Source organism: Atractosteus spatula, chromosome 10, assembly GCF_055471065.1.
Source record: "Atractosteus spatula isolate fAtrSpa1 chromosome 10, fAtrSpa1.hap1, whole genome shotgun sequence".
NCBI lineage: Eukaryota > Metazoa > Chordata > Actinopteri > Semionotiformes > Lepisosteidae > Atractosteus > Atractosteus spatula.
Window position 1 is genome coordinate 13,424,547 of NC_142715.1, and position 22,846 is coordinate 13,447,392.

The 22,846-nt window shown below is 55.6% G+C and overlaps 10 non-coding genes across 10 annotated transcripts; all 10 read left to right on the top strand.

Annotated features, from left to right (window-relative positions):
- Nucleotides 1-1,704: 1,704 nt before the first annotated feature.
- On the top strand, nucleotides 1,705-1,777 carry trnav-aac (transfer RNA valine (anticodon AAC)). Its single transcript has one exon. It is a non-coding gene; the product is annotated as a tRNA-Val (tRNA).
- An 847-nt stretch (nucleotides 1,778-2,624) lies between these two features.
- On the top strand, nucleotides 2,625-2,696 carry trnae-uuc (transfer RNA glutamic acid (anticodon UUC)). Its single transcript has one exon. It is a non-coding gene; the product is annotated as a tRNA-Glu (tRNA).
- Nucleotides 2,697-6,022: 3,326 nt separating this feature from the next.
- On the top strand, nucleotides 6,023-6,094 carry trnae-uuc (transfer RNA glutamic acid (anticodon UUC)). Its single transcript has one exon. It is a non-coding gene; the product is annotated as a tRNA-Glu (tRNA).
- Nucleotides 6,095-9,420: 3,326 nt separating this feature from the next.
- Nucleotides 9,421-9,492, top strand: trnae-uuc (transfer RNA glutamic acid (anticodon UUC)). The gene has a single exon. It is a non-coding gene; the product is annotated as a tRNA-Glu (tRNA).
- Nucleotides 9,493-11,907: 2,415 nt separating this feature from the next.
- Nucleotides 11,908-11,980, top strand: trnav-aac (transfer RNA valine (anticodon AAC)). Its single transcript has one exon. It is a non-coding gene; the product is annotated as a tRNA-Val (tRNA).
- An 847-nt stretch (nucleotides 11,981-12,827) lies between these two features.
- On the top strand, nucleotides 12,828-12,899 carry trnae-uuc (transfer RNA glutamic acid (anticodon UUC)). Its single transcript has one exon. It is a non-coding gene; the product is annotated as a tRNA-Glu (tRNA).
- A 3,335-nt stretch (nucleotides 12,900-16,234) lies between these two features.
- trnae-uuc (transfer RNA glutamic acid (anticodon UUC)) lies at nucleotides 16,235-16,306 on the top strand. The gene has a single exon. It is a non-coding gene; the product is annotated as a tRNA-Glu (tRNA).
- A 2,415-nt stretch (nucleotides 16,307-18,721) lies between these two features.
- Nucleotides 18,722-18,794, top strand: trnav-aac (transfer RNA valine (anticodon AAC)). The gene has a single exon. It is a non-coding gene; the product is annotated as a tRNA-Val (tRNA).
- An 847-nt stretch (nucleotides 18,795-19,641) lies between these two features.
- trnae-uuc (transfer RNA glutamic acid (anticodon UUC)) lies at nucleotides 19,642-19,713 on the top strand. The gene has a single exon. It is a non-coding gene; the product is annotated as a tRNA-Glu (tRNA).
- A 2,415-nt stretch (nucleotides 19,714-22,128) lies between these two features.
- trnav-aac (transfer RNA valine (anticodon AAC)) lies at nucleotides 22,129-22,201 on the top strand. The gene has a single exon. It is a non-coding gene; the product is annotated as a tRNA-Val (tRNA).
- Nucleotides 22,202-22,846: the final 645 nt, after the last annotated feature.

Genomic DNA, 22,846 nt, shown 5'->3' on the forward strand with positions numbered 1-22,846 from the left:
CTGGTGATACTAACGAGGAAGACATCGCTCTCTCCGACCCCCGGCATCGTGTCCCGACCCACCGTGCTGGAAGCCGACGCGTGCTGTGATTCCTTTACGGAGCAGAAATGACAACCGAGGAGCCGAGAGATCATTTCAGCATTTCGCGTCTGAACAGAAAACACAAACGACCAACTCGGAATGACTTGCCTTTGATGCTTTCAAAGCGTTCTTTGTGCATCGAACAGACCCACTCACCTCTTAGTGTGGCGGGATCTGCACAGTGCATGTCGCAGCGCTTCCTGCTTTCACTTCAATGTGCTTCCTGATGTCGAGTCGTGTGCCGTGCGGAGGCTCTGAAAGCGAGAGCAATGAAAAGGTGCACGGCGCTGTGAAAGAAAACAGAGAAGTGAAAGGCAGTCCTTTCTCTAAGGAGGTAAAAGAAAAGCTTTCTACTCCCCGTCAGGGAATCGAACCCTGGTCTCCCGCGTGACAGGCGGGGATACTCGCCACTATACTAACGAGGAAGACACCGCACTCTCCGATCCTCGGCATCGTGTCCCGACCCAGCGTGCTGGAAGGCGACGCGTGCTGTGATTCCTTTACGGAACAGAAATGACAACCGAGGAGCCGAGAGATCATGTCAGCATTTCGCGTCTGAACGGAAAACACAAACGACCAACTCGGAATGACTTGCTTTTGACGCTTTTCAAAGCGTTCTTTGTGCACGACGACTGCGCCGCCTAGCAGATACAGATGGGTTGTACAACTCTGAACTAGCAAATGGAAGAGGGCTAAGCCCCCTCTCTTTTAGCCCAGGTTCGATCTGTCTCCCAGAATCACCAGGGCGCACGCACACACACCCGTGCCGTTGAAGTGCTCTGCCTCATTTCTAAGGGCAACTCAACATTCACTCCTACCCCGAGAACAGAAAAGACAGCGTCCGCAGCAACAACAGCTCAGGTCTCTGCACAGGAGCTAAGCTGCCCCCATCTCCTCTGCTCTGCGGCTCCTGCGGAGTGGAGTCCGCCTGGAGCCGTGTTTGCAGGCGGCGGCTCCCCGCGCTCTGTCTGTGCGTCCAAGAGCTCCTGGGAGGAAGAGAGAGCCCTCCCACTCGGGGGCTTTTCCACGGTCTGTGTGAGGAGGGGCGGGTGTGTCCAGTAGCTTATCGAGCGGAAGCCTGGGGCGGCGGAGAGCTGTGATCGTGCAGACCTTGAGGTGTCACCTCTTTGTCTGCTTTCCAGCCCCCCCTCCGCCCAAGCTCTGCTCCAGAGTAGCCCGGCAACCCCTCACACCTGCACGTGTCACAACCTAAGGTGTGGTCATGAGACACCCATGGGGTGCTGCTCTGTTCTTGCTAATTGTTTCCTGCCCGTCGCAGGCAGGAGTCCATGCGAGGAAGATGCGCTGGACAGAGCTCAGAGGGCACAGCTGGGTGGCTTTCCTTCTGAGTGACGTTCCTGCAACACTCTCCCGCTCCTCTTGGTGCGCTCATGCCGCAACACAGGAAGGCTGGAGCAGGTGGCTGTGGGCTCTGCGCACTGCCGAAACAGGTCAGTTGGGAGAGCGTTAGACTGAAGATCTAAAAGTCCCTGGTTTGATCCCGGGTTTCAGCATTTTGTTTCATCGCGCCCTTTGTTCCTCTCTCCAGCGCCCCCTGCCTAAAGTGACGCTTCCCTTTCTCAGCCCGAAACGCAAGCGAGACACCAGCAGCGGTCCCTGCAGGTTTCCGTAGTGTAGCGGCTATCACGTTCGCCTAACACGCGAAAGGTCCCCGGTTCGAGACCGGGCGGAAACAGCCTCTTTTCGCACGCTCCTGTACTTCACAGAGGTCTTGAGCGACCGGTCATTTGTTCCCAATGTATTTCCGGTGCCTTCATGCACTCTTGTACCAAACGCACGTTCCTTCTGTACGCGGAGCCGATCATTTGCAATTGGGCTGTGCCGACAGACCAGGACGAGCTCTGTCGGCTCAAAAGCAGCGCAGGACGTGCAACAACAACAGGAAGATTAGCATCCAGCGGGGGCCTCTTAGTGAGCCCAAGATCTCATCAAGAATCGGCTCCAGCAACAGGGCTGGGCGCATTGTTCCATTCTCCGACCACTCTCGGTGTAAACAAGTCCCTCCTGGTCTCTGCTTGAAATGCACTTTCCTGCGTTTGCTTTGGTGTAACTGGCTTCCCCTGCATGGGCGAATGTGAAGAAGATCCTTAGTAAGTCATTGAAGAAAACCGAGAAGAGGTCAGAGTGGCCTCTGTCGTTCATCAACGATCCAGTCAGGCAGTACTCCTCTGTAAAGCGCCGTTCGTTCACATCGATTGGCTTTTTTTTGCCTTCATTCGCGCAAGTAGTAAAAGCAGACGCCCCTATTCTGCCGTGACCCGGATTCGAACCGGGGTTGTTGCGGCCACAACGCAAAGTACTGACCACTATACGATCACGGCGAGTTACCGATACCCACGTGGCAGGGCGGAAAAGGCTGTGCTCTCTTCGTGTGACCTAATTCGGAAAAGTCCTGACGTTGCATTTCAACTGAGCCCCAGTATACATCGACCCTTCGACACTCTGAGTGACAACTCTCTTGCGCGTTTTCTCATATTTATGTAGTTTGCTTGCATGATGCCCGGAACAGCAGGGGTGTGTGCTCCCATATGGTCTAGCGGTTAGGATTCCTGGTTTTCACCCAGGCGGCCCGGGTTCGACTCCCGGTATGGGAACCTGTCAGTTTTGCCTCCTGCTTTCCAAAAGATCAGCACCGTGTACGAAGGAGCCGCATTAAAACCACTCGAACGTGCAAAACGCGCGAGAAGAGGGGGCGCTTGTTTCCAACCGAAGACTTCTCGCGTGTGAGACGAGCTGATCATCCCTGCAGGAGGTGGGAGGGTTACTCTGGTAGACAGGGCTGACCTTCGGCAATAGGGTTTATACTCTCCAAGATGATATTTGCACTTTCTGGAGAGGCGATTTTCTCCACTTCAGTAGCCCGATTTCGTCGATTGCGTGGAGAGGGCTGTAGAATGTGGCGCCGCCTTTCCTGCTCCGTCCATGACAGGCGTGCTGGTCTCTGGAGAGAGAGCACGGTCCATCAGCGCACTCCAATAAAGGCACTGGAAGCAGCTGAATCGCATTGGCGAAGCTCAGCGCTGGGCCGCTGGGCAGGGATTGCCACCGTTTCCGTAGTGTAGTGGTTATCACGTTCGCCTCACACGCGAAAGGTCCCCGGCCCGAAACCGGGCGGAAACAGACCGGCTTCCTTTGTCGGCACGCACAAAAGGGGATTGGGGATTCGCCTAGCGCTGTGATCGAACAGACCCACTCACCTCTTAGTGTGGCGGGATCTGCACAGTGCATGTCGCAGCGCATCCTGCTTTCACTTCAATGCGCGTCCTGATGTACCCCAGTCTCCCGCGTGACAGGTGCGGATAATCACCACTATACTAACGAGGAAGACATCGCTCTCTCCGACCCCCGGCATCGTGTCCCGACCCACCGTGCTGGAAGCCGACGCGTGCTGTGATTCCTTTACGGAGCAGAAATGACAACCGAGGAGCCGAGAGATCATTTCAGCATTTCGCGTCTGAACAGAAAACACAAACGACCAACTCGGAATGACTTGCCTTTGATGCTTTCAAAGCGTTCTTTGTGCATCGAACAGACCCACTCACCTCTTAGTGTGGCGGGATGTGCACAGTGCATGTCGCAGCGCTTCCTGCTTTCACTTCAATGTGCTTCCTGATGTCGAGTCGTGTGCCGTGCGGAGGCTCTGAAAGCGAGAGCAATGAAGAGGTGCACGGCGCTGTGAAAGAAAACAGAGAAGTGAAAGGCAGTCCTTTCTCTAAGGAGGTAAAAGAAAAGCTTTCTACTCCCCGTCAGGGAATCGAACCCTGGTCTCCCGCGTGACAGGCGGGGATACTCGCCACTATACTAACGAGGAAGACACCGCACTCTCCGATCCTCGGCATCGTGTCCCGACCCAGCGTGCTGGAAGGCGACGCGTGCTGTGATTCCTTTACGGAACAGAAATGACAACCGAGGAGCCGAGAGATCATGTCAGCATTTCGCGTCTGAACGGAAAACACAAACGACCAACTCGGAATGACTTGCTTTTGACGCTTTTCAAAGCGTTCTTTGTGCACGACGACTGCGCCGCCTAGCAGATACAGATGGGTTGTACAACTCTGAACTAGCAAATGGAAGAGGGCTAAGCCCCCTCTCTTTTAGCCCAGGTTCGATCTGTCTCCCAGAATCACCAGGGCGCACGCACACACACCCGTGCCGTTGAAGTGCTCTGCCTCATTTCTAAGGGCAACTCAACATTCACTCCTACCCCGAGAACAGAAAAGACAGCGTCCGCAGCAACAACAGCTCAGGTCTCTGCACAGGAGCTAAGCTGCCCCCATCTCCTCTGCTCTGCGGCTCCTGCGGAGTGGAGTCCGCCTGGAGCCGTGTTTGCAGGCGGCGGCTCCCCGCGCTCTGTCTGTGCGTCCAAGAGCTCCTGGGAGGAAGAGAGAGCCCTCCCACTCGGGGGCTTTTCCACGGTCTGTGTGAGGAGGGGCGGGTGTGTCCAGTAGCTTATCGAGCGGAAGCCTGGGGCGGCGGAGAGCTGTGATCGTGCAGACCTTGAGGTGTCACCTCTTTGTCTGCTTTCCCGCCCCCCCTCCGCCCAAGCTCTGCTCCAGAGTAGCCCGGCAACCCCTCACACCTGCACGTGTCACAACCTAAGGTGTGGTCATGAGACACCCATGGGGTGCTGCTCTGTTCTTGCTAATTGTTTCCTGCCCGTCGCAGGCAGGAGTCCATGCGAGGAAGATGCGCTGGACAGAGCTCAGAGGGTACAGCTTGGTGGCTTTCCTTCTGAGTGACGTTCCTGCAACACTCTCCCGCTCCTCTTGGTGCGCTCATGCCGCAACACAGGAAGGCTGGAGCAGGTGGCTGTGGGCTCTGCGCACTGCCGAAACAGGTCAGTTGGGAGAGCGTTAGACTGAAGATCTAAAAGTCCCTGGTTTGATCCCGGGTTTCGGCATTTTGTTTCATCGCGCCCTTTGTTCCTCTCTCCAGCGCCCCCTGCCTAAAGTGACGCTTCCCTTTCTCAGCCCGAAACGCAAGCGAGACACCAGCAGCGGTCCCTGCAGGTTTCCGTAGTGTAGCGGCTATCACGTTCGCCTAACACGCGAAAGGTGTTTCCGGGCGGAAACAGCCTCTTTTCGCACGCTCCTGTACTTCACAGAGGTCTTGAGCGACCGGTCATTTGTTCCCAATGTATTTCCGGTGCCTTCATGCACTCTTGTACCAAACGCACGTTTCTTCTGTACGCGGAGCCGATCATTTGCAATTGGGCTGTGCCGACAGACCAGGACGAGCTCTGTCGGCTCAAAAGCAGCGCAGGACGTGCAACAACAACAGGAAGATTAGCATCCAGCGGGGGCCTCTTAGTGAGCCCAAGATCTCATCAAGAATCGGCTCCAGCAACAGGGCTGGGCGCATTGTTCCATTCTCCGACCACTCTCGGTGTAAACAAGTCCCTCCTGGTCTCTGCTTGAAATGCACTTTCCTGCGTTTGCTTTGGTGTAACTGGCTTCCCCTGCATGGGCGAATGTGAAGAAGATCCTTAGTAAGTCATTGAAGAAAACCGAGAAGAGGTCAGAGTGGCCTCTGTCGTTCATCAACGATCCAGTCAGGCAGTACTCCTCTGTAAAGCGCCGTTCGTTCACATCGATTGGCTTTTTTTTGCCTTCATTCGCGCAAGTAGTAAAAGCAGACGCCCCTATTCTGCCGTGACCCGGATTCGAACCGGGGTTGTTGCGGCCACAACGCAAAGTACTGACCACTATACGATCACGGCGAGTTACCGATACCCACGTGGCAGGGCGGAAAAGGCTGTGCTCTCTTCGTGTGACCTAATTCGGAAAAGTCCTGACGTTGCATTTCAACTGAGCCCCAGTATACATCGACCCTTCGACACTCTGAGTGACAACTCTCTTGCGCGTTTTCTCATATTTATGTAGTTTGCTTGCATGATGCCCGGAACAGCAGGGGTGTGTGCTCCCATATGGTCTAGCGGTTAGGATTCCTGGTTTTCACCCAGGCGGCCCGGGTTCGACTCCCGGTATGGGAACCTGTCAGTTTTGCCTCCTGCTTTCCAAAAGATCAGCACCGTGTACGAAGGAGCCGCATTAAAACCACTCGAACGTGCAAAACGCGCGAGAAGAGGGGGCGCTTGTTTCCAACCGAAGACTTCTCGCGTGTGAGACGAGCTGATCATCCCTGCAGGAGGTGGGAGGGTTACTCTGGTAGACAGGGCTGACCTTCGGCAATAGGGTTTATACTCTCCAAGATGATATTTGCACTTTCTGGAGAGGCGATTTTCTCCACTTCAGTAGCCCGATTTCGTCGATTGCGTGGAGAGGGCTGTAGAATGTGGCGCCGCCTTTCCTGCTCCGTCCATGACAGGCGTGCTGGTCTCTGGAGAGAGAGCACGGTCCATCAGCGCACTCCAATAAAGGCACTGGAAGCAGCTGAATCGCATTGGCGAAGCTCAGCGCTGGGCCGCTGGGCAGGGATTGCCACCGTTTCCGTAGTGTAGTGGTTATCACGTTCGCCTCACACGCGAAAGGTCCCCGGCCCGAAACCGGGCGGAAACAGACCGGCTTCCTTTGTCGGCACGCACAAAAGGGGATTGGGGATTCGCCTAGCGCTGTGATCGAACAGACCCACTCACCTCTTAGTGTGGCGGGATCTGCACAGTGCATGTCGCAGCGCATCCTGCTTTCACTTCAATGCGCGTCCTGATGTACCCCAGTCTCCCGCGTGACAGGTGCGGATAATCACCACTATACTAACGAGGAAGACATCGCTCTCTCCGACCCCCGGCATCGTGTCCCGACCCACCGTGCTGGAAGCCGACGCGTGCTGTGATTCCTTTACGGAGCAGAAATGACAACCGAGGAGCCGAGAGATCATTTCAGCATTTCGCGTCTGAACAGAAAACACAAACGACCAACTCGGAATGACTTGCCTTTGATGCTTTCAAAGCGTTCTTTGTGCATCGAACAGACCCACTCACCTCTTAGTGTGGCGGGATGTGCACAGTGCATGTCGCAGCGCTTCCTGCTTTCACTTCAATGTGCTTCCTGATGTCGAGTCGTGTGCCGTGCGGAGGCTCTGAAAGCGAGAGCAATGAAAAGGTGCACGGCGCTGTGAAAGAAAACAGAGAAGTGAAAGGCAGTCCTTTCTCTAAGGAGGTAAAAGAAAAGCTTTCTACTCCCCGTCAGGGAATCGAACCCTGGTCTCCCGCGTGACAGGCGGGGATACTCGCCACTATACTAACGAGGAAGACACCGCACTCTCCGATCCTCGGCATCGTGTCCCGACCCAGCGTGCTGGAAGGCGACGCGTGCTGTGATTCCTTTACGGAACAGAAATGACAACCGAGGAGCCGAGAGATCATGTCAGCATTTCGCGTCTGAACGGAAAACACAAACGACCAACTCGGAATGACTTGCTTTTGACGCTTTTCAAAGCGTTCTTTGTGCACGACGACTGCGCCGCCTAGCAGATACAGATGGGTTGTACAACTCTGAACTAGCAAATGGAAGAGGGCTAAGCCCCCTCTCTTTTAGCCCAGGTTCGATCTGTCTCCCAGAATCACCAGGGCGCACGCACACACACCCGTGCCGTTGAAGTGCTCTGCCTCATTTCTAAGGGCAACTCAACATTCACTCCTACCCCGAGAACAGAAAAGACAGCGTCCGCAGCAACAACAGCTCAGGTCTCTGCACAGGAGCTAAGCTGCCCCCATCTCCTCTGCTCTGCGGCTCCTGCGGAGTGGAGTCGGCCTGGAGCCGTGTTTGCAGGCGGCGGCTCCCCGCGCTCTGTCTGTGCGTCCAAGAGCTCCTGGGAGGAAGAGAGAGCCCTCCCACTCGGGGGCTTTTCCACGGTCTGTGTGAGGAGGGGCGGGTGTGTCCAGTAGCTTATCGAGCGGAAGCCTGGGGCGGCGGAGAGCTGTGATCGTGCAGACCTTGAGGTGTCACCTCTTTGTCTGCTTTCCCGCCCCCCCTCCGCCCAAGCTCTGCTCCAGAGTAGCCCGGCAACCCCTCACACCTGCACGTGTCACAACCTAAGGTGTAGTCATGAGACACCCATGGGGTGCTGCTCTGTTCTTGCTAATTGTTTCCTGCCCGTCGCAGGCAGGAGTCCATGCGAGAAAGATGCGCTGGACAGAGCTCAGAGGGCACAGCTGGGTGGCTTTCCTTCTGAGTGACGTTCCTGCAACACTCTCCCGCTCCTCTTGGTGCGCTCATGCCGCAACACAGGAAGGCTGGAGCAGGTGGCTGTGGGCTCTGCGCACTGCCGAAACAGGTCAGTTGGGAGAGCGTTAGACTGAAGATCTAAAAGTCCCTGGTTTGATCCCGGGTTTCGGCATTTTGTTTCATCGCGCCCTTTGTTCCTCTCTCCAGCGCCCCCTGCCTAAAGTGACGCTTCCCTTTCTCAGCCCGAAACGCAAGCGAGACACCAGCAGCGGTCCCTGCAGGTTTCCGTAGTGTAGCGGCTATCACGTTCGCCTAACACGCGAAAGGTGTTTCCGGGCGGAAACAGCCTCTTTTCGCACGCTCCTGTACTTCACAGAGGTCTTGAGCGACCGGTCATTTGTTCCCAATGTATTTCCGGTGCCTTCATGCACTCTTGTACAAAACGCACGTTCCTGCTGTACGCGGAGCCGATCATTTGCAATTGGGCTGTGCCGACAGACCAGGACGAGCTCTGTCGGCTCAAAAGCAGCGCAGGACCTGCAACAACAACAGAAAGATTAGCATCCAGCGGGGGCCTCTTAGTGAGCCCAAGATCTCATCAAGAATCGGCTCCAGCAACAGGGCTGGGCGCATTGTTCCATTCTCCGACCACTCTCGGTGTAAACAAGTCCCTCCTGGTCTCTGCTTGAAATGCACTTTCCTGCGTTTGCTTTGGTGTAACTGGCTTCCCCTGCATGGGCGAATGTGAAGAAGATCCTTAGTAAGTCATTGAAGAAAACCGAGAAGAGGTCAGAGTGGCCTCTGTCGTTCATCAACGATCCAGTCAGGCAGTACTCCTCTGTAAAGCGCCGTTCGTTCACATCGATTGGCTTTTTTTTGCCTTCATTCGCGCAAGTAGTAAAAGCAGACGCCCCTATTCTGCCGTGACCCGGATTCGAACCGGGGTTGTTGCGGCCACAACGCAAAGTACTGACCACTATACGATCACGGCGAGTTACCGATACCCACGTGGCAGGGCGGAAAAGGCTGTGCTCTCTTCGTGTGACCTAATTCGGAAAAGTCCTGACGTTGCATTTCAACTGAGCCCCAGTATACATCGACCCTTCGACACTCTGAGTGACAACTCTCTTGCGCGTTTTCTCATATTTATGTAGTTTGCTTGCATGATGCCCGGAACAGCAGGGGTGTGTGCTCCCATATGGTCTAGCGGTTAGGATTCCTGGTTTTCACCCAGGCGGCCCGGGTTCGACTCCCGGTATGGGAACCTGTCAGTTTTGCCTCCTGCTTTCCAAAAGATCAGCACCGTGTACGAAGGAGCCGCATTAAAACCACTCGAACGTGCAAAACGCGCGAGAAGAGGGGGCGCTTGTTTCCAACCGAAGACTTCTCGCGTGTGAGACGAGCTGATCATCCCTGCAGGAGGTGGGAGGGTTACTCTGGTAGACAGGGCTGACCTTCGGCAATAGGGTTTATACTCTCCAAGATGATATTTGCACTTTCTGGAGAGGCGATTTTCTCCACTTCAGTAGCCCGATTTCGTCGATTGCGTGGAGAGGGCTGTAGAATGTGGCGCCGCCTTTCCTGCTCCGTCCATGACAGGCGTGCTGGTCTCTGGAGAGAGAGCACGGTCCATCAGCGCACTCCAATAAAGGCACTGGAAGCAGCTGAATCGCATTGGCGAAGCTCAGCGCTGGGCCGCTGGGCAGGGATTGCCACCGTTTCCGTAGTGTAGTGGTTATCACGTTCGCCTCACACGCGAAAGGTCCCCGGCCCGAAACCGGGCGGAAACAGACCGGCTTCCTTTGTCGGCACGCACAAAAGGGGATTGGGGATTCGCCTAGCGCTGTGATCGAACAGACCCACTCACCTCTTAGTGTGGCGGGATCTGCACAGTGCATGTCGCAGCGCATCCTGCTTTCACTTCAATGCGCGTCCTGATGTACCCCAGTCTCCCGCGTGACAGGTGCGGATAATCACCACTATACTAACGAGGAAGACATCGCTCTCTCCGACCCCCGGCATCGTGTCCCGACCCACCGTGCTGGAAGCCGACGCGTGCTGTGATTCCTTTACGGAGCAGAAATGACAACCGAGGAGCCGAGAGATCATTTCAGCATTTCGCGTCTGAACAGAAAACACAAACGACCAACTCGGAATGACTTGCCTTTGATGCTTTCAAAGCGTTCTTTGTGCATCGAACAGACCCACTCACCTCTTAGTGTGGCGGGATGTGCACAGTGCATGTCGCAGCGCTTCCTGCTTTCACTTCAATGTGCTTCCTGATGTCGAGTCGTGTGCCGTGCGGAGGCTCTGAAAGCGAGAGCAATGAAAAGGTGCACGGCGCTGTGAAAGAAAACAGAGAAGTGAAAGGCAGTCCTTTCTCTAAGGAGGTAAAAGAAAAGCTTTCTACTCCCCGTCAGGGAATCGAACCCTGGTCTCCCGCGTGACAGGCGGGGATACTCGCCACTATACTAACGAGGAAGACACCGCACTCTCCGATCCTCGGCATCGTGTCCCGACCCAGCGTGCTGGAAGGCGACGCGTGCTGTGATTCCTTTACGGAACAGAAATGACAACCGAGGAGCCGAGAGATCATGTCAGCATTTCGCGTCTGAACGGAAAACACAAACGACCAACTCGGAATGACTTGCTTTTGACGCTTTTCAAAGCGTTCTTTGTGCACGACGACTGCGCCGCCTAGCAGATACAGATGGGTTGTACAACTCTGAACTAGCAAATGGAAGAGGGCTAAGCCCCCTCTCTTTTAGCCCAGGTTCGATCTGTCTCCCAGAATCACCAGGGCGCACGCACACACACCCGTGCCGTTGAAGTGCTCTGCCTCATTTCTAAGGGCAACTCAACATTCACTCCTACCCCGAGAACAGAAAAGACAGCGTCCGCAGCAACAACAGCTCAGGTCTCTGCACAGGAGCTAAGCTGCCCCCATCTCCTCTGCTCTGCGGCTCCTGCGGAGTGGAGTCGGCCTGGAGCCGTGTTTGCAGACGGCGGCTCCCCGCGCTCTGTCTGTGCGTCCAAGAGCTCCTGGGAGGAAGAGAGAGCCCTCCCACTCGGGGGCTTTTCCACGGTCTGTGTGAGGAGGGGCGGGTGTGTCCAGTAGCATATCGAGCGGAAGCCTGGGGCGGCGGAGAGCTGTGATCGTGCAGACCTTGAGGTGTCACCTCTTTGTCTGCTTTCCCGCCCCCCCTCCGCCCAAGCTCTGCTCCAGAGTAGCCCGGCAACCCCTCACACCTGCACGTGTCACAACCTAAGGTGTGGTCATGAGACACCCATGGGGTGCTGCTCTGTTCTTGCTAATTGTTTCCTGCCCGTCGCAGGCAGGAGTCCATGCGAGGAAGATGCGCTGGACAGAGCTCAGAGGGCACAGCTGGGTGGCTTTCCTTCTGAGTGACGTTCCTGCAACACTCTCCCGCTCCTCTTGGTGCGCTCATGCCGCAACACAGGAAGGCTGGAGCAGGTGGCTGTGGGCTCTGCGCACTGCCGAAACAGGTCAGTTGGGAGAGCGTTAGACTGAAGATCTAAAAGTCCCTGGTTTGATCCCGGGTTTCGGCATTTTGTTTCATCGCGCCCTTTGTTCCTCTCTCCAGCGCCCCCTGCCTAAAGTGACGCTTCCCTTTCTCAGCCCGAAACGCAAGCGAGACACCAGCAGCGGTCCCTGCAGGTTTCCGTAGTGTAGCGGCTATCACGTTCGCCTAACACGCGAAAGGTCCCCGGTTCGAGACCGGGCGGAAACAGCCTCTTTTCGCACGCTCCTGTACTTCACAGAGGTCTTGAGCGACCGGTCATTTGTTCCCAATGTATTTCCGGTGCCTTCATGCACTCTTGTACCAAACGCACGTTCCTTCTGTACGCGGAGCCGATCATTTGCAATTGGGCTGTGCCGACAGACCAGGACGAGCTCTGTCGGCTCAAAAGCAGCGCAGGACGTGCAACAACAACAGGAAGATTAGCATCCAGCGGGGGCCTCTTAGTGAGCCCAAGATCTCATCAAGAATCGGCTCCAGCAACAGGGCTGGGCGCATTGTTCCATTCTCCGACCACTCTCGGTGTAAACAAGTCCCTCCTGGTCTCTGCTTGAAATGCACTTTCCTGCGTTTGCTTTGGTGTAACTGGCTTCCCCTGCATGGGCGAATGTGAAGAAGATCCTTAGTAAGTCATTGAAGAAAACCGAGAAGAGGTCAGAGTGGCCTCTGTCGTTCATCAACGATCCAGTCAGGCAGTACTCCTCTGTAAAGCGCCGTTCGTTCACATCGATTGGCTTTTTTTTGCCTTCATTCGCGCAAGTAGTAAAAGCAGACGCCCCTATTCTGCCGTGACCCGGATTCGAACCGGGGTTGTTGCGGCCACAACGCAAAGTACTGACCACTATACGATCACGGCGAGTTACCGATACCCACGTGGCAGGGCGGAAAAGGCTGTGCTCTCTTCGTGTGACCTAATTCGGAAAAGTCCTGACGTTGCATTTCAACTGAGCCCCAGTATACATCGACCCTTCGACACTCTGAGTGACAACTCTCTTGCGCGTTTTCTCATATTTATGTAGTTTGCTTGCATGATGCCCGGAACAGCAGGGGTGTGTGCTCCCATATGGTCTAGCGGTTAGGATTCCTGGTTTTCACCCAGGCGGCCCGGGTTCGACTCCCGGTATGGGAACCTGTCAGTTTTGCCTCCTGCTTTCCAAAAGATCAGCACCGTGTACGAAGGAGCCGCATTAAAACCACTCGAACGTGCAAAACGCGCGAGAAGAGGGGGCGCTTGTTTCCAACCGAAGACTTCTCGCGTGTGAGACGAGCTGATCATCCCTGCAGGAGGTGGGAGGGTTACTCTGGTAGACAGGGCTGACCTTCGGCAATAGGGTTTATACTCTCCAAGATGATATTTGCACTTTCTGGAGAGGCGATTTTCTCCACTTCAGTAGCCCGATTTCGTCGATTGCGTGGAGAGGGCTGTAGAATGTGGCGCCGCCTTTCCTGCTCCGTCCATGACAGGCGTGCTGGTCTCTGGAGAGAGAGCACGGTCCATCAGCGCACTCCAATAAAGGCACTGGAAGCAGCTGAATCGCATTGGCGAAGCTCAGCGCTGGGCCGCTGGGAAGGGATTGCCACCGTTTCCGTAGTGTAGTGGTTATCACGTTCGCCTCACACGCGAAAGGTCCCCGGCCCGAAACCGGGCGGAAACAGACCGGCTTCCTTTGTCGGCACGCACAAAAGGGGATTGGGGATTCGCCTAGCGCTGTGATCGAACAGACCCACTCACCTCTTAGTGTGGCGGGATCTGCACAGTGCATGTCGCAGCGCATCCTGCTTTCACTTCAATGCGCGTCCTGATGTACCCCAGTCTCCCGCGTGACAGGTGCGGATAATCACCACTATACTAACGAGGAAGACATCGCTCTCTCCGACCCCCGGCATCGTGTCCCGACCCACCGTGCTGGAAGCCGACGCGTGCTGTGATTCCTTTACGGAGCAGAAATGACAACCGAGGAGCCGAGAGATCATTTCAGCATTTCGCGTCTGAACAGAAAACACAAACGACCAACTCGGAATGACTTGCCTTTGATGCTTTCAAAGCGTTCTTTGTGCATCGAACAGACCCACTCACCTCTTAGTGTGGCGGGATGTGCACAGTGCATGTCGCAGCGCTTCCTGCTTTCACTTCAATGTGCTTCCTGATGTCGAGTCGTGTGCCGTGCGGAGGCTCTGAAAGCGAGAGCAATGAAAAGGTGCACGGCGCTGTGAAAGAAAACAGAGAAGTGAAAGGCAGTCCTTTCTCTAAGGAGGTAAAAGAAAAGCTTTCTACTCCCCGTCAGGGAATCGAACCCTGGTCTCCCGCGTGACAGGCGGGGATACTCGCCACTATACTAACGAGGAAGACACCGCACTCTCCGATCCTCGGCATCGTGTCCCGACCCAGCGTGCTGGAAGGCGACGCGTGCTGTGATTCCTTTACGGAACAGAAATGACAACCGAGGAGCCGAGAGATCATGTCAGCATTTCGCGTCTGAACGGAAAACACAAACGACCAACTCGGAATGACTTGCTTTTGACGCTTTTCAAAGCGTTCTTTGTGCACGACGACTGCGCCGCCTAGCAGATACAGATGGGTTGTACAACTCTGAACTAGCAAATGGAAGAGGGCTAAGCCCCCTCTCTTTTAGCCCAGGTTCGATCTGTCTCCCAGAATCACCAGGGCGCACGCACACACACCCGTGCCGTTGAAGTGCTCTGCCTCATTTCTAAGGGCAACTCAACATTCACTCCTACCCCGAGAACAGAAAAGACAGCGTCCGCAGCAACAACAGCTCAGGTCTCTGCACAGGAGCTAAGCTGCCCCCATCTCCTCTGCTCTGCGGCTCCTGCGGAGTGGAGTCGGCCTGGAGCCGTGTTTGCAGGCGGCGGCTCCCCGCGCTCTGTCTGTGCGTCCAAGAGCTCCTGGGAGGAAGAGAGAGCCCTCCCACTCGGGGGCTTTTCCACGGTCTGTGTGAGGAGGGGCGGGTGTGTCCAGTAGCATATCGAGCGGAAGCCTGGGGCGGCGGAGAGCTGTGATCGTGCAGACCTTGAGGTGTCACCTCTTTGTCTGCTTTCCCGCCCCCCCTCCGCCCAAGCTCTGCTCCAGAGTAGCCCGGCAACCCCTCACACCTGCACGTGTCACAACCTAAGGTGTGGTCATGAGACACCCATGGGGTGCTGCTCTGTTCTTGCTAATTGTTTCCTGCCCGTCGCAGGCAGGAGTCCATGCGAGGAAGATGCGCTGGACAGAGCTCAGAGGGCACAGCTGGGTGGCTTTCCTTCTGAGTGACGTTCCTGCAACACTCTCCCGCTCCTCTTGGTGCGCTCATGCCGCAACACAGGAAGGCTGGAGCAGGTGGCTGTGGGCTCTGCGCACTGCCGAAACAGGTCAGTTGGGAGAGCGTTAGACTGAAGATCTAAAAGTCCCTGGTTTGATCCCGGGTTTCGGCATTTTGTTTCATCGCGCCCTTTGTTCCTCTCTCCAGCGCCCCCTGCCTAAAGTGACGCTTCCCTTTCTCAGCCCGAAACGCAAGCGAGACACCAGCAGCGGTCCCTGCAGGTTTCCGTAGTGTAGCGGCTATCACGTTCGCTTAACACGCGAAAGGTCCCCGGTTCGAGACCGGGCGGAAACAGCCTCTTTTCGCACGCTCCTGTACTTCACAGAGGTCTTGAGCGACCGGTCATTTGTTCCCAATGTATTTCCGGTGCCTTCATGCACTCTTGTACCAAACGCACGTTCCTTCTGTACGCGGAGCCGATCATTTGCAATTGGGCTGTGCCGACAGACCAGGACGAGCTCTGTCGGCTCAAAAGCAGCGCAGGACGTGCAACAACAACAGGAAGATTAGCATCCAGCGGGGGCCTCTTAGTGAGCCCAAGATCTCATCAAGAATCGGCTCCAGCAACAGGGCTGGGCGCATTGTTCCATTCTCCGACCACTCTCGGTGTAAACAAGTCCCTCCTGGTCTCTGCTTGAAATGCACTTTCCTGCGTTTGCTTTGGTGTAACTGGCTTCCCCTGCATGGGCGAATGTGAAGAAGATCCTTAGTAAGTCATTGAAGAAAACCAAGAAGAGGTCAGAGTGGCCTCTGTCGTTCATCAACGATCCAGTCAGGCAGTACTCCTCTGTAAAGCGCCGTTCGTTCACATCGATTGGCTTTTTTTTGCCTTCATTCGCGCAAGTAGTAAAAGCAGACGCCCCTATTCTGCCGTGACCCGGATTCGAACCGGGGTTGTTGCGGCCACAACGCAAAGTACTGACCACTATACGATCACGGCGAGTTACCGATACCCACGTGGCAGGGCGGAAAAGGCTGTGCTCTCTTCGTGTGACCTAATTCGGAAAAGTCCTGACGTTGCATTTCAACTGAGCCCCAGTATACATCGACCCTTCGACACTCTGAGTGACAACTCTCTTGCGCGTTTTCTCATATTTATGTAGTTTGCTTGCATGATGCCCGGAACAGCAGGGGTGTGTGCTCCCATATGGTCTAGCGGTTAGGATTCCTGGTTTTCACCCAGGCGGCCCGGGTTCGACTCCCGGTATGGGAACCTGTCAGTTTTGCCTCCTGCTTTCCAAAAGATCAGCACCGTGTACGAAGGAGCCGCATTAAAACCACTCGAACGTGCAAAACGCGCGAGAAGAGGGGGCGCTTGTTTCCAACCGAAGACTTCTCGCGTGTGAGACGAGCTGATCATCCCTGCAGGAGGTGGGAGGGTTACTCTGGTAGACAGGGCTGACCTTCGGCAATAGGGTTTATACTCTCCAAGATGATATTTGCACTTTCTGGAGAGGCGATTTTCTCCACTTCAGTAGCCCGATTTCGTCGATTGCGTGGAGAGGGCTGTAGAATGTGGCGCCGCCTTTCCTGCTCCGTCCATGACAGGCGTGCTGGTCTCTGGAGAGAGAGCACGGTCCATCAGCGCACTCCAATAAAGGCACTGGAAGCAGCTGAATCGCATTGGCGAAGCTCAGCGCTGGGCCGCTGGGCAGGGATTGCCACCGTTTCCGTAGTGTAGTGGTTATCACGTTCGCCTCACACGCGAAAGGTCCCCGGCCCGAAACCGGGCGGAAACAGACCGGCTTCCTTTGTCGGCACGCACAAAAGGGGATTGGGGATTCGCCTAGCGCTGTGATCGAACAGACCCACTCACCTCTTAGTGTGGCGGGATCTGCACAGTGCATGTCGCAGCGCATCCTGCTTTCACTTCAATGCGCGTCCTGATGTACCCCAGTCTCCCGCGTGACAGGTGCGGATAATCACCACTATACTAACGAGGAAGACATCGCTCTCTCCGACCCCCGGCATCGTGTCCCGACCCACCGTGCTGGAAGCCGACGCGTGCTGTGATTCCTTTACGGAGCAGAAATGACAACCGAGGAGCCGAGAGATCATTTCAGCATTTCGCGTCTGAACAGAAAACACAAACGACCAACTCGGAATGACTTGCCTTTGATGCTTTCAAAGCGTTCTTTGTGCATCGAACAGACCCACTCACCTCTTAGTGTGGCGGGATGTGCACAGTGCATGTCGCAGCGCTTCCTGCTTTCACTTCAATGTGCTTCCTGATGTCGAGTCGTGTGCCGTGCGGAGGCTCTGAAAGCGAGAGCAATGAAAAGGTGCACGGCGCTGTGAAAGAAAACAGAGAAGTGAAAGGCAGTCCTTTCTCTAAGGAGGTAAAAGAAAAGCTTTCTACTCCCCGTCAGGGAATCGAACCCTGGTCTCCCGCGTGACAGGCGGGGATACTCGCCACTATACTAACGAGGAAGACACCGCACTCTCCGATCCTCGGCATCGTGTCCCGACCCAGCGTGCTGGAAGGCGACGCGTGCTGTGATTCCTTTACGGAACAGAAATGACAACCGAGGAGCCGAGAGATCATGTCAGCATTTCGCGTCTGAACGGAAAACACAAACGACCAACTCGGAATGACTTGCTTTTGACGCTTTTCAAAGCGTTCTTTGTGCACGACGACTGCGCCGCCTAGCAGATACAGATGGGTTGTACAACTCTGAACTAGCAAATGGAAGAGGGCTAAGCCCCCTCTCTTTTAGCCCAGGTTCGATCTGTCTCCCAGAATCACCAGGGCGCACGCACACACACCCGTGCCGTTGAAGTGCTCTGCCTCATTTCTAAGGGCAACTCAACATTCACTCCTACCCCGAGAACAGAAAAGACAGCGTCCGCAGCAACAACAGCTCAGGTCTCTGCACAGGAGCTAAGCTGCCCCCATCTCCTCTGCTCTGCGGCTCCTGCGGAGTGGAGTCGGCCTGGAGCCGTGTTTGCAGGCGGCGGCTCCCCGCGCTCTGTCTGTGCGTCCAAGAGCTCCTGGGAGGAAGAGAGAGCCCTCCCACTCGGGGGCTTTTCCACGGTCTGTGTGAGGAGGGGCGGGTGTGTCCAGTAGCATATCGAGCGGAAGCCTGGGGCGGCGGAGAGCTGTGATCGTGCAGACCTTGAGGTGTCACCTCTTTGTCTGCTTTCCCGCCCCCCCTCCGCCCAAGCTCTGCTCCAGAGTAGCCCGGCAACCCCTCACACCTGCACGTGTCACAACCTAAGGTGTGGTCATGAGACACCCATGGGGTGCTGCTCTGTTCTTGCTAATTGTTTCCTGCCCGTCGCAGGCAGGAGTCCATGCGAGGAAGATGCGCTGGACAGAGCTCAGAGGGCACAGCTGGGTGGCTTTCCTTCTGAGTGACGTTCCTGCAACACTCTCCCGCTCCTCTTGGTGCGCTCATGCCGCAACACAGGAAGGCTGGAGCAGGTGGCTGTGGGCTCTGCGCACTGCCGAAACAGGTCAGTTGGGAGAGCGTTAGACTGAAGATCTAAAAGTCCCTGGTTTGATCCCGGGTTTCGGCATTTTGTTTCATCGCGCCCTTTGTTCCTCTCTCCAGCGCCCCCTGCCTAAAGTGACGCTTCCCTTTCTCAGCCCGAAACGCAAGCGAGACACCAGCAGCGGTCCCTGCAGGTTTCCGTAGTGTAGCGGCTATCACGTTCGCCTAACACGCGAAAGGTCCCCGGTTCGAGACCGGGCGGAAACAGCCTCTTTTCGCACGCTCCTGTACTTCACAGAGGTCTTGAGCGACCGGTCATTTGTTCCCAATGTATTTCCGGTGCCTTCATGCACTCTTGTACCAAACGCACGTTCCTTCTGTACGCGGAGCCGATCATTTGCAATTGGGCTGTGCCGACAGACCAGGACGAGCTCTGTCGGCTCAAAAGCAGCGCAGGACGTGCAACAACAACAGGAAGATTAGCATCCAGCGGGGGCCTCTTAGTGAGCCCAAGATCTCATCAAGAATCGGCTCCAGCAACAGGGCTGGGCGCATTGTTCCATTCTCCGACCACTCTCGGTGTAAACAAGTCCCTCCTGGTCTCTGCTTGAAATGCACTTTCCTGCGTTTGCTTTGGTGTAACTGGCTTCCCCTGCATGGGCGAATGTGAAGAAGATCCTTAGTAAGTCATTGAAGAAAACCAAGAAGAGGTCAGAGTGGCCTCTGTCGTTCATCAACGATCCAGTCAGGCAGTACTCCTCTGTAAAGCGCCGTTCGTTCACATCGATTGGCTTTTTTTTGCCTTCATTCGCGCAAGTAGTAAAAGCAGACGCCCCTATTCTGCCGTGACCCGGATTCGAACCGGGGTTGTTGCGGCCACAACGCAAAGTACTGACCACTATACGATCACGGCGAGTTACCGATACCCACGTGGCAGGGCGGAAAAGGCTGTGCTCTCTTCGTGTGACCTAATTCGGAAAAGTCCTGACGTTGCATTTCAACTGAGCCCCAGTATACATCGACCCTTCGACACTCTGAGTGACAACTCTCTTGCGCGTTTTCTCATATTTATGTAGTTTGCTTGCATGATGCCCGGAACAGCAGGGGTGTGTGCTCCCATATGGTCTAGCGGTTAGGATTCCTGGTTTTCACCCAGGCGGCCCGGGTTCGACTCCCGGTATGGGAACCTGTCAGTTTTGCCTCCTGCTTTCCAAAAGATCAGCACCGTGTACGAAGGAGCCGCATTAAAACCACTCGAACGTGCAAAACGCGCGAGAAGAGGGGGCGCTTGTTTCCAACCGAAGACTTCTCGCGTGTGAGACGAGCTGATCATCCCTGCAGGAGGTGGGAGGGTTACTCTGGTAGACAGGGCTGACCTTCGGCAATAGGGTTTATACTCTCCAAGATGATATTTGCACTTTCTGGAGAGGCGATTTTCTCCACTTCAGTAGCCCGATTTCGTCGATTGCGTGGAGAGGGCTGTAGAATGTGGCGCCGCCTTTCCTGCTCCGTCCATGACAGGCGTGCTGGTCTCTGGAGAGAGAGCACGGTCCATCAGCGCACTCCAATAAAGGCACTGGAAGCAGCTGAATCGCATTGGCGAAGCTCAGCGCTGGGCCGCTGGGCAGGGATTGCCACCGTTTCCGTAGTGTAGTGGTTATCACGTTCGCCTCACACGCGAAAGGTCCCCGGCCCGAAACCGGGCGGAAACAGACCGGCTTCCTTTGTCGGCACGCACAAAAGGGGATTGGGGATTCGCCTAGCGCTGTGATCGAACAGACCCACTCACCTCTTAGTGTGGCGGGATCTGCACAGTGCATGTCGCAGCGCATCCTGCTTTCACTTCAATGCGCGTCCTGATGTACCCCAGTCTCCCGCGTGACAGGTGCGGATAATCACCACTATACTAACGAGGAAGACATCGCTCTCTCCGACCCCCGGCATCGTGTCCCGACCCACCGTGCTGGAAGCCGACGCGTGCTGTGATTCCTTTACGGAGCAGAAATGACAACCGAGGAGCCGAGAGATCATTTCAGCATTTCGCGTCTGAACAGAAAACACAAACGACCAACTCGGAATGACTTGCCTTTGATGCTTTCAAAGCGTTCTTTGTGCATCGAACAGACCCACTCACCTCTTAGTGTGGCGGGATGTGCACAGTGCATGTCGCAGCGCTTCCTGCTTTCACTTCAATGTGCTTCCTGATGTCGAGTCGTGTGCCGTGCGGAGGCTCTGAAAGCGAGAGCAATGAAAAGGTGCACGGCGCTGTGAAAGAAAACAGAGAAGTGAAAGGCAGTCCTTTCTCTAAGGAGGTAAAAGAAAAGCTTTCTACTCCCCGTCAGGGAATCGAACCCTGGTCTCCCGCGTGACAGGCGGGGATACTCGCCACTATACTAACGAGGAAGACACCGCACTCTCCGATCCTCGGCATCGTGTCCCGACCCAGCGTGCTGGAAGGCGACGCGTGCTGTGATTCCTTTACGGAACAGAAATGACAACCGAGGAGCCGAGAGATCATGTCAGCATTTCGCGTCTGAACGGAAAACACAAACGACCAACTCGGAATGACTTGCTTTTGACGCTTTTCAAAGCGTTCTTTGTGCACGACGACTGCGCCGCCTAGCAGATACAGATGGGTTGTACAACTCTGAACTAGCAAATGGAAGAGGGCTAAGCCCCCTCTCTTTTAGCCCAGGTTCGATCTGTCTCCCAGAATCACCAGGGCGCACGCACACACACCCGTGCCGTTGAAGTGCTCTGCCTCATTTCTAAGGGCAACTCAACATTCACTCCTACCCCGAGAACAGAAAAGACAGCGTCCGCAGCAACAACAGCTCAGGTCTCTGCACAGGAGCTAAGCTGCCCCCATCTCCTCTGCTCTGCGGCTCCTGCGGAGTGGAGTCGGCCTGGAGCCGTGTTTGCAGGCGGCGGCTCCCCGCGCTCTGTCTGTGCGTCCAAGAGCTCCTGGGAGGAAGAGAGAGCCCTCCCACTCGGGGGCTTTTCCACGGTCTGTGTGAGGAGGGGCGGGTGTGTCCAGTAGCATATCGAGCGGAAGCCTGGGGCGGCGGAGAGCTGTGATCGTGCAGACCTTGAGGTGTCACCTCTTTGTCTGCTTTCCCGCCCCCCCTCCGCCCAAGCTCTGCTCCAGAGTAGCCCGGCAACCCCTCACACCTGCACGTGTCACAACCTAAGGTGTGGTCATGAGACACCCATGGGGTGCTGCTCTGTTCTTGCTAATTGTTTCCTGCCCGTCGCAGGCAGGAGTCCATGCGAGGAAGATGCGCTGGACAGAGCTCAGAGGGCACAGCTGGGTGGCTTTCCTTCTGAGTGACGTTCCTGCAACACTCTCCCGCTCCTCTTGGTGCGCTCATGCCGCAACACAGGAAGGCTGGAGCAGGTGGCTGTGGGCTCTGCGCACTGCCGAAACAGGTCAGTTGGGAGAGCGTTAGACTGAAGATCTAAAAGTCCCTGGTTTGATCCCGGGTTTCGGCATTTTGTTTCATCGCGCCCTTTGTTCCTCTCTCCAGCGCCCCCTGCCTAAAGTGACGCTTCCCTTTCTCAGCCCGAAACGCAAGCGAGACACCAGCAGCGGTCCCTGCAGGTTTCCGTAGTGTAGCGGCTATCACGTTCGCCTAACACGCGAAAGGTCCCCGGTTCGAGACCGGGCGGAAACAGCCTCGTTTCGCACGCTCCTGTACTTCACAGAGGTCTTGAGCGACCGGTCATTTGTTCCCAATGTATTTCCGGTGCCTTCATGCACTCTTGTACCAAACGCACGTTCCTTCTGTACGCGGAGCCGATCATTTGCAATTGGGCTGTGCCGACAGACCAGGACGAGCTCTGTCGGCTCAAAAGCAGCGCAGGACGTGCAACAACAACAGGAAGATTAGCATCCAGCGGGGGCCTCTTAGTGAGCCCAAGATCTCATCAAGAATCGGCTCCAGCAACAGGGCTGGGCGCATTGTTCCATTCTCCGACCACTCTCGGTGTAAACAAGTCCCTCCTGGTCTCTGCTTGAAATGCACTTTCCTGCGTTTGCTTTGGTGTAACTGGCTTCCCCTGCATGGGCGAATGTGAAGAAGATCCTTAGTAAGTCATTGAAGAAAACCGAGAAGAGGTCAGAGTGGCCTCTGTCGTTCATCAACGATCCAGTCAGGCAGTACTCCTCTGTAAAGCGCCGTTCGTTCACATCGATTGGCTTTTTTTTGCCTTCATTCGCGCAAGTAGTAAAAGCAGACGCCCCTATTCTGCCGTGACCCGGATTCGAACCGGGGTTGTTGCGGCCACAACGCAAAGTACTGACCACTATACGATCACGG